General features: G+C 41.4%; 1 protein-coding gene across 11 annotated transcripts in view; it reads left to right on the top strand.

The window, feature by feature from the left end:
* Window positions 1–4,191: 4,191 nt before the first annotated feature.
* Window positions 4,192–10,752, top strand: part of SPATS2 (spermatogenesis associated serine rich 2) — a 92,725-nt gene continuing 86,164 nt past the window's right edge. For 2 of the 11 annotated variants that reach the window (XM_081129115.1, XM_081129121.1), the window contains exons 1-2: window positions 4,736–5,123; window positions 5,882–5,962. The gene's annotated coding sequence lies outside the window, so the exon portion shown is untranslated. Of the gene's footprint in view, window positions 4,692–4,735; window positions 5,124–5,361; window positions 5,781–5,878; window positions 5,963–10,752 lie in introns of those variants that run through there. The other 9 variants (XM_081129119.1, XM_081129116.1, XM_081129111.1 and 6 more) reach the window with 9 other exon arrangements.

Genomic DNA, 10,752 nt, shown 5'->3' with positions numbered 1-10,752 from the left:
TGGGGGGGGGCATATAAATGTGTTCCATTCATATGTTTCCCAGTCACAGATCTGAGGGCAAGTAAGGCTCATGTTACGACCCCACCTTTTCTTCCATACCCATAACCACCAGTTTAGACTTGGCTTCTCTTGTTTCTTTCTCCTTTTCATTCCTGGAGTCCACAGCAGAGAGTGTACGTTTACTGCTTTTCTGTATAATTTGGGTTGGAAAGCAAATAACTGCTCATTAGGTGCAAGTGGTGCCATATTATTTTATATTAATTGACTGTGAACTCATTGTCTCTTAGCAGTTGACTTTTCTTGCACAGCTAAGAGACTGATACTTTCAGACTCATCTCCCTTCAAACTCTAATTCTTTTCCATCAGTGTGTTTCTTGTCCTCATGTTAATACCTTTTCTGATGTCACTCTTCTTTCCTGTAATTATTTTTCTTTCTGTTAATTGAAATCTTTATATTTCTTTTACGATCCAGCTTAAGGTTTATCCCTAAGTGATGCCTTCACTGACTAATTCCATCTCCAGTAATCTTCCCCCCTTAAATTCCTTCAGCATTCTTGTCAAGTTTGTACCATTCTATCTAGCATTTTCTTACATACTGCCATATAATCATTCCGTCTCATGTTTGTAATTCTTGTCTCCCTAACTATGCCAAAGCCCTTTGAAGGAAGGGACCGTCTTCTCCCAGTTCAACTAACGGGACATTTATTAAATCTATTAACTTGTTATTTAACAATTTAAAGTCTCAGTTTCCCCATTTGTTACATGGGGATAATGATGCCTGTGTCACAGGGATGTTGAGACAATAAAATGAGACAATGTATTGAGAGCAGTTTATGAACCAAAAATCATATGCAGAGAGTAGGCATTATTAATTTTTTAAAAATGGTGACAGACTGTATAAATGAAAGAATATGCTGAAATTCCATGAATGAACTTACATAAAAGCAGTATTAGTTATATATCTTACACATAGAAACAAATTCACTAAAGATCAAATTCAAGTTTTTAATGAAGTTTCAAGGTCACTCTCTCTGAATTGAGTGTTTATAAAATCTGAGTTTTGGTTCTGACATTGCCACCAATTTTGCAATGTAACAATTTAACCTTCCATACTTTAAGGCCTTTTCCAGCTCTAAACATTTGATACACAACTGAATTTGGGTATCTTACCCGTGTCTTTGGACCTCAGTTTTGTTATCTGTAAAATGGGAAATGCCAACCTAATCAAAATCCTTTAATAAAACTTTAGAGTGGATGTTCAAAGAAACATTAACCCTGTACAGAAGTCTCTTGGGAGAAAAAAGTTTCCTTGGGGGAAAGCTGCATACTATATAGTGCATTCCCTTCAATATTAGCAAAGCATATTACCATATCAAATGCTCTTAGAAGTAAAGCAACCAATTTATCTTGATCTTACCCAGTGTTTCCTAAACTTATTTGGACCTGGGATAGTTTTTTCAGATAACATTTATTTAGCATCCATGAAACTAATTTTCTAAGACACACAGTTTGGACTGATAACATGAATATTCTTAGGTATTAGAAGTTGTCCAAGCAAAGGGAAAAATACACCCTTATGAGATGTTCTCTGCTAGTCTTTGTGCCTGTTGTGGCTTGTAGCTTAATCTTTAGTCAACAGAGACTTTGAAAAATCATGCTCCTCAGTTAGTCATTGATTATCAAGTCTCTAAGATAATGAGTAAAACTTTTAATTCTCTCAGATTATTGTTTAATTTTAGCCTCCTTTTCTTCTTCATAAAAACATGGAATCTGGCAATTGATCACTTTAGTTACAAAATACCAATTCAAAATACACAAGAAAAGTTCTCATCTTCCAGGATCTATTCAAAACATAACAAATTAGGTCAGGTTAATATCTGCAGATTGTAACTGCCAAGGTGAAGAGTATGTCATGATTTATTCTTAGTTCTAGTTTTGGCACTCGATCATTAGGTAACCAGAGATAAATTAATTCCCTTAAGGCTGAACTGAGACATATGGATGTTATTTCAAAATGATCTTGTTTAGTAATCCTTAGCAGTTATTCTAGTAACTTCAGAAATTTGGTGGTTTTTGGTTTGTTGTCTTCAGAGTAGGTTACAAGAATTATATGTTGAATTTATTACAGCATTTCTTATTTATAGACAGACTGTAAACAATTTGCAATTATTTCAAAGCAGGAACAATTACTTTGTTTTATTGTGAAGTATAGCATACAAAATAAAAAATATATAGGTAATATATAGAACAATGATAAAATTAATCTTTGTAACCCAGTTCCAAAAAGTATTTTTGAAACATTTGTTGAGTGTCCTTTGAGAGGTTGAGTGCTGCATGGAGAAAGGGCAAAGGTGGACCATGAGTTACACTCGGGGTATTTGCAAACCCCAGTCAGCAAGACATATGCTATATGTGACCCACCCTCATTGGAGGGCTATTTTTTGAGTAAAATCCTTAGGAGGAGCTTATGTACCCTTACTGCCACCCCAGGGATTTAGCAAAATGTTCCTCTCAACCACATTCAGAATTCTCCCTTGAAGATCTGTTAAATATGATATTCTTCATCTTATTAGATTTTCAATGTTTGACAACTCTCCTCCTAGATTGGGCCTAAGCGTGCTCTTTAATCCACCTCTTCTCTTTGAGTGGGGTATCCACACAGAAAAAACTCTCTCCTGTTAGATCAGGGGCTCTCTTAGAAGAAGCATGATATTTTTCCTAAACCGACCATATGGTTTCCAGGAGTGGGGCCTTTATTTTTCTCCAAAAGAAACTATATTGGTTTTGCAGCAGCAACAGGCCCTGTAATGACAGCATTTCCAGAGTGACTTTAAAAAAAAAAATTTATTGATTTCAGAGAGAGGAAGGGAGGAGGAGAGAGAAACATCGATGATGACAGAGAATCATTGATCGCCTGCCTCCTGCATGTCCCAGATTGGGCACTGAGTCTGAAACCAGAGCAAATGCCTGACCTGGAATGGAGCTGTGATCTCCAGGTTCATGGGTCGAAGCTCAACCGCTGAGCCATGCCGGCCAGGCCAGAGTGACTTACAGTAGGTGAAATCAGTCACTATGGACTAAGAGCTTGGATCCTATTGGTTCAGGTCCCATTCTTTAGTATGAAGTTTCCTATTAACCAGAACTTATCACATGTTCCCACTCTGTATGGGAGGGAAATGGAATTGTAACTGTCATTTATTCCACTTTGCACTTTTCTTTTTCAGCACTTACCACGTTATTATAGTTAATTATTTAATAACTTATATCCTCCTTTACAACTGGGTACTCTCCTTGGTGATAATGCTATTGTTTTATTCTTTTTTGTACACGACCCAGTGCCTAGAACAATGCCTACCACTCATTATTGGGTACTTATGCCAATTTAGTGAATGAAAAGAGAGCAGATATTTGGAGGTCTGCTTCCATTTGAATCTTTGAAAGAAGATTCAATAGGAAGCAACACATGGTGTAGTGCCTTTACTAGTTGGATGATTTACTCTTGTTTCCTTAGATTTGTAAATGATATGGTTGGATTAGATTAGGCATTATTAACCAGGGGTCAGGGGGCTCCAAGGTATTTTTGACTTCCCACCCCTAGCAAAGTTAAAACAAAGGACTGGATGACTTCACAGAGATTTACTATACTACTCCATAATATGTACTGCAACTGCAGTAACAAATATGCGGAAACCAAAACTGCATTGTGCCTGTGGCCATACACATTCATATACACTCTCGGGTTTGTCCAGAGCCCTTATGCTTTGGCTTCAAAAGATAAAAACTCGAGGACAGATTCTGATTAATTTTTTTAATGCTGATTACCCAAACTCCCAGCTTGTAGCCGCTCCTAATAGGCGGCTGACCAGTGGGGCGAGAGCTTCACATACGCAGGATGCTGGTTAGGAAAGGGCACAGATAGTAGAGGTGGTTCTGGCCCTGGGGAGGTTGGGAGTTTGACCACGAAGACAGAACGCTATTTAACAGGAAGATTCGACGGGCCGTGAGGCTGACCGCAGAGAGGGATGCAGACAGCCGAGATCAGAAAACCGACTCAGCCATGGACTTGGGGAGTGTGGCGGGGGCACCTGGCTGGGGTAGAGAACCCTCAACTCGCCGCTGAGGTGACCTCGCGTCGGGCCCGGGTGGCGGCTCCACCCGCCCCATCCCCCACCGACCCGCAGGCCTCCCAGGAGGCTGAGCGGCGGCCAAATCCGGACCTCCCGGAGTTTCCCGCTGTCTGCGGCTCTGAAATAGCCTTTTGTTGTAAAAATTGGGTCTGGAAGGAGGCGAAGGGGAAAGTGGTGAAAACTCACAGGGCGGAGATATCAGCGGCAAAAGGGCGGGCGCCCTGAGGGACCATGTTCCGGCCACGACGTAGAGAGAAAAGCCCCTCGCGCGGTTACCCTCCAGGCGCCCGCCTTCGGCCACCTCCGGGAGAGTTTCGGCTCTTTCCGGCAGTTCCAGCTCGGGCGCAGCACTCCCAGCGCGCGCTGTCCCCCTCCCCCACGCCGCCCGCTTCCTCTGGCCGCTGGCCGTTCTGGTGGATGCGAGCTCGCGTCCCACCCGTCTCCATGTCCATCTAGTTTGTTTCCGACCAAATCCTTCAATCCTTTCCCTTCCTCGTTATCCCAATCCCCGGCGACGCCCGAGCTCTCAACTCAGCCGCGAGGGACCTGGTCACGAAGGCGACGGTAAGCCGACCGACCAAAGTCCGCCTCGTTCCCGCAGCCTTCCCACTCGCGCGCCGAGTTCGCGCCGGCGCGAGCACGCGCCCCGTGCGCTGGCTGGCTGGCGCGCACGCGCCCGAGCGGGCTTCGGGGCGGGGCGAACAGCTCGAGCCCCGGCGAGGTCGGTGTGGACCCCCACTCTAGCTCCGGCCCCCAGCCGCGGCGGCGATTCCCAGACCGCCCGCCGGCCGAGGAGGGAAGCGGGGAAAGGGGCGGGAGGGGGCGGGGCGGCGTCCTGCTCTGGGAGAGCTGGGGGAGGAGCGCGGCAGCGACGGCGGCGGCTCTGGGAGAGTCGAAGGAGGCGGCGGAGCTCCTTTCGTCTTTTCAGACCCCAGAGCGTCCAGGACGCAGAGCCCGGAACTAGGGGGACGCGGCGACTGCGGGGGCGCGGCGTAGGTGAGGCTGAGTGTGCTGGGTGGAGGGGCTTGGTGGGGGATGAAGGGGGAGCGCTGAGGAACAGAGCGGGCTTGAGGGAGGGCACTGGGGAAAGAGTAGTTGTTGGGGGCTGGGTACGGAGAGGAGGGGGACGTGAGCCCTTAGGACTTGGAGCACCCAGATGGTAAAAGGTTTTTGGGGTCAGTGGGGCGGGCCGAAGCACACCGGTCCAAGTTGGGGTGTTTTCAGAGACATAGGCCGGGGAAACAATGGAGTGAGGGGGGTTTCTGGTGTGACCGTGTGGGGGGTATTGGATTTTAAGAGACAACAAGAGATAGAAAATAATGAAAGAATGGGTTGTTTGGGAGAAGCACAATGAATTAGGAATGCAGTGGGGATGCGTAAGGTCATCTGCTTGGGTGCCAGAGGTCCTTAAGATTTGGGGGCAAAGTGGGATTTGAAAATAAGAGACAGAGCATTTTTGGAATTGAGGAGAGATAGAAGAGCATTCTTGGAATTGGGGGGTGGAAGAGAACGGAAAATAATGCGAAGTGGGGCAGAGAAATAAAATAGATGTGGTTTGGGCTTGAATTAAAGCAGAAGAGTAGATCCAGTTAGAGAGTGTAGGGTAGGTGGACTAGAGTGGCATCTTTCTCTTAATTCATCCAGGATGATTGGGTAAGGAGTACAAGCTGTTCTTTTCATAATTTGGTTATAATTTATAGACCGTTTCATTGATAAAGCATGCTTGTAATAGTTATTTCTCCTTTGTTCAGTAGGTTACGGTACCTAATTTACCCGTGGTTAATGAAGCAGGAGAGGACAGATAACCAGAAGCAGGCATCTTGCTTTTGAGACAGGTCAGTGATAATGCAGAGTTCATGGTGTTTGAGGGAGAACCAGATTTGTTTTCGTTAAGACCAAAAAGTGATGAATAGCCTTGATAAAATCTTAGTTATCTGTACTTTGTTAGAATTGCAGTTTCTCACTGAGAAATATTCATGTACCATCTGCTACTGGTTTTATGTTCGTGGGAGAGAGCTTAGGTGCTGCCTCAAATTCTTGATGCCGATTTCAAATGATCAGGCTGCCTCATACCGTCTAGTTTGAATGAAGGTGATTTGAAAATCACTTTATATGAAAATACTGTGGGGAAGTATTTCTGGGGTTATGATCTTTACATTTCCTTGACACTTGGATTTCCAGACTAAATTTTGAATGAATGGTATTAGATATAAGATTGCCAATTTTGAAATTGTAGTTACCTTTATGTGTTCATAAATAGTCCATGTTAGGCTTTTTATTTGTTGGGTGCTAATTTTTGCTGACTCATCTAAGATTTCTGGGAATTCATCAGCTTATATTTATTTCTCAGCTAGGTCTTGGATAGTAGCATCAGGCCACTTCATAAAGATCCAAAAGTAATGATCTAAATTGTCACTTATATGTTATAAAAACTGAACAAAGCAAGGAGTGTCCTCATTAGTGATAATGTGGCTCTTTATTGACCTCTTTCAGTGGGCTAGGACCGTGCTAAGATTGTTTTGTATGTATTATCTCATTTAATTCAATCCTCACAATTATTTCCCATTTTATAAATTAAGAGGTGAAATAATTTACTGAGGTCACAGAGCTAGTAAATAAAGCTGAATTTGGGCCCAGCTCTGTTGGATTCCTTCTTTAAATCTTCACTGCCTGGTGGTTCTTCCTGCTCTCTCCCTCCTCCAATCTTAGTTGTAGTACAAGAAGAATGTATGGGTTGCAACTTGGTCCTGATATGATATTAGTGATTTAGAGGAAGATTGGGTTAGTGGGCTACATCTGTAGAGTTAATTGAATGTTTACTGCTCCTGTGATATCTGGGGTCCTGATAATAGGGCTAAATCATGTTGCTAAGGGTTTGTCCTATGAGCACACATTTTTTGTTTAGTGTACTGCTGAAGTACTGTGCATACGTGTCACTCTTCCTTGTAGGAGTCAAGACAGCCAGTTGTGGAACCAAAACTAATTCACACTGGAAAACAATCGAAAACTGCTGAGTGCTCAAGTGCCCTCCAAGCACCTGTTGAGCCCATAGTTGGAACTAGCATTATCTCTAAATATAGGTAGGATCCTCTTAGAAACCCCTAGTGAAACAACTAGAACTGAGAGAAACAGCTGGGGCCTGAGGGAGGAGCCATAGGTTACTGGTCAAAACTTCAGCAGCATAGCCCCTGGAGGCTGATCCAGGAGTAGCTAAGGGCTACCGATAATAGTGAATGGTGGGAAGGGAGGGAATTATTTGAGCATTTATCTATTCCAGGCTTTGAACTCAATGTGTTTTATGTATATTACTTTATAAGATCGTCAAACAATCCTTATAAGATAGATATAAGCATTATCCTCATTTCTCAAATGAGGCTCAGAAAGGTTAAGTAACTCTTACAAAATCAGTTAATAATAGCAGTGAAGAAAGTTTGTATGTAGTATTATTATTATTGTTGTTCTTGTTGTTGTTGTTTTAAATTGCTCCTTGCAGTTTTTCACTGTAGAGCCACCATATTAAAATTGGGAACTTAAAAGTCACTCGGCCTGGCCGGGCGTGGCTCAGCGACTGAGCGTCGACCTAGGATCCAGGCGATCACGGTTCGATTCCCGGTCAGGGCACATGCCCGGGTTGTGGGCTGCAGCCAATCAATGACTCTCATCATTGATGTTTCCATCTCTCTCTCTCCATCTCCTTTCCTCTCTCTGAAATCAATAAAGATATATTAAAAAAATAAAATAAAAAAGAAAATACTGAAATAAAATTAAAAAAAAAAAAAAGTCACTCGTTAGGATCCACTGCACTCCTTTGATAGAAGTAAAACTGGTTATATCAGTCTTGCTGCTTTCATTGGAGACTGGAAGGAAAAGCTTTTTTTCTTTTTTCTTTTTCTGACTTAATTGTTGGGAAGGGGAGCCCATTCATTTACTTGACAAATGACCTCTTGTAGAATATAATTCAACTTCCTCAGTTGCTTGGTATATATATCGGTAGCAACATGAAAATGGCATGTCCATCTCTCCTCTGTTCTGAGATCTTGACTTTCAGGTAAGTCATCTCGGCTCTAGATGATGACAGTGAAGCATGCGTGCTACAGACTTTTACCACTTCTCATGATATTTTTTTCCACAAAAATTTGATCATCGTTCTTGCTTGGTTACTTTTAAAAAAATTATGGTAAAATATACATAAAAAAAGTTACTTTTTAAACTATCTTTAACTGTACATTTCAGTGGCATTAAGTATACTCACATTGCTGTGTAATCACCACCACCATCCGTCTCCAGAACATTTTTATCTTCCCAAATTGAAACTCTGTACCTATTAAATAATAACTTGAGAGTCCTTTCTTCTCCCAGGCCTGGCAACCACCATTCTACTTTCTGTCTCTGTGAATGTAAGTACTCTGGGCACCTCATATAAATGGAATCATAGTATTTGCCCATTTGTGTCGGGCTTATTTAGCACAGTGTCCTCAAGGTTCATCAGTGTTTTAGCCTCTGTCAGAGTTTCATTTCTCTTTTAGGACTGCATAATATTCTACTGTATGTGTATATCACACTTTGTTGATCTATTCATCAATAGATACTTGGGTGGTTTCTGCCTTTTGGCTATTGCGAATAATTCTGTTGTGAACACTGGTGTACAAATACCTGGTTGAGTCCTTGCTTTCAGTTCTTTCGGGTATATACTTAGAAGTGGGATTTCTGGGTCATATGGTAATTCTGTGTTTACTTTTTTAAGGGAGCTTGGTTAATTGTAAATGGTGATTTTATTATGTGTTCACCTGTAGGTACCACTTGGCCTATGTTTGAGGGATGATGTTTCCTCTACTAATTTTTTCTGTACTATTTTCAGGACACTTGTACTGGAAATGATTCAAAAGGAAATGATTTACCTAGTTGTGATTGCTTTCTTTTAGCTTCTGCCTACTTCTATTTATGTATCATGACATCTGGCAAACACATTAAAATATGTTTCAATTTAGCAATAAAAGTCCTTTTGAAAAATGTTTAAACATTTCAGCTGATGAATAAAATGGGAGTTTCTGTTCTAAAGTGTGAAATGTATCCAGTGGAAGGAACCATGCAGATCTTTTCAGTCATACCTGTAAATATGGGTAATCATCTTAAGAACATTATGTGTATGTGAAAAATGTGTCAGTAGTGTAGAACATTTTCAGTTTATTTTGCTGCCTTTGATTGAAATTCAAGGTACTTTTTCATTTAAAAATGTTTTACATGTATGAGATACTGACTACTACTTATCTTTGGTATTCCTTCTTCATTCATTGAATAAGGTTTTTGTGTCTGCTATATGCTTTAAATATTTCAGGAAGGTAGCTGTAATACAGGAAGTAAAATTGGCTGAAGTCATTTGTTTGACTCCATTTTCTTTCCCTCCCTTCATATGTGAGAGAAAGTTGACACACTACAAAATACAATAGGTAGAAATAGCTACAGATTGACACAGTGAATTGTCTCTCTTTTCTAAATGACACAGTGAGGTTAATTATCCCTGCATCTTGCTTCTTGAGATTATTGGGTTATAAAGGGACTTCAGGCTCATGTGCCATTTTCCAGGAGCCTCAAAGGAGACTTAGTGAGTCCATACTTATCTTGGAAGTGGTCTGTTGATTCTGAAATATCTCTAAAGATTTAAAGTTTGTGAACACCTTTTCTTAAGGTTACTGGATATTAAGGGTTGGTCAGAGGCCAGCATTTAGTGTCCATGTTCAAATCTATCATGGCAGCCTTCATAAGGGTGCCTTCCTGAAGTATACATCACCTTCAGCATAGATTTTGCAGCAGCCCCAGGCCCTTAAAACATTCTTCAAGGTCTGAGAATGTAGCCATTAGTTTAAAGGTAACTTCTGCAGTCATTGTTCTATGACTAATTTGTGGTTAGGGGTTAGCTAGCAATTCTTATTAGTTCAAACCCTAAATAATAACCTTCGATTACTGGTAAAGAGGATTTTTACATTACTTAATTAGCAAAATGACATGATTACTAGTTGTGGAGGATGGGTGTTCTTGAGAATTGGCTAAAGGGTGTTGGGACTAAGGAGAGGAAGGAGGTATGTGACCAGGCCATTATATGGTTGTAGATGAATCATAGATACGTGAAGATGTCTTTTGTATTTGAAGATGCTGCTAATGATGTTAGTCCCTATTGACCTGTATTGGACTGAAAAGACCATCTTGAAAAGCCTGCAGTCCTTCCTTTCTTGAGTACATATGATCTGTCCAGTAGAAAATGATTTGCTGTTGTTTTAAGGCTAACACCAGTAGTAGAGCAATACTTTTCTTTAAATTATCCACTTGGTCTCTCATTACAGCATGCCAGTGTGGTCAGCTCACTGGTTATCTTCTACTGTTACATTGACTCAAAGTATGCATTAGTGGGTGATGAAAGTGACTCTTCAGCTTGCTTTGTTTGGTCATCCTCTTATATCTTTATAGTAAATTGCCTTCATAGCTTACCTGCATATCCTGCACAAGCTTTCAATACAAGGATCTCATTATAAGAAGCTCTCTCACTTTTGATGAAAACAATGAAACTTGTGTATAACTAAAATGGAATGACAGGAAGCTAAAGTATTGTATCTGAGTATGTGATATTGAA

This window comes from Miniopterus schreibersii, assembly GCF_964146895.1.
Source record: "Miniopterus schreibersii genome assembly, chromosome: 2".
NCBI classification, from domain to species: domain Eukaryota; kingdom Metazoa; phylum Chordata; class Mammalia; order Chiroptera; family Miniopteridae; genus Miniopterus; species Miniopterus schreibersii.
The sequence above is the reverse complement of the archived record's forward strand: the minus strand, read 5'-3'. Positions and strand labels throughout refer to the sequence as shown.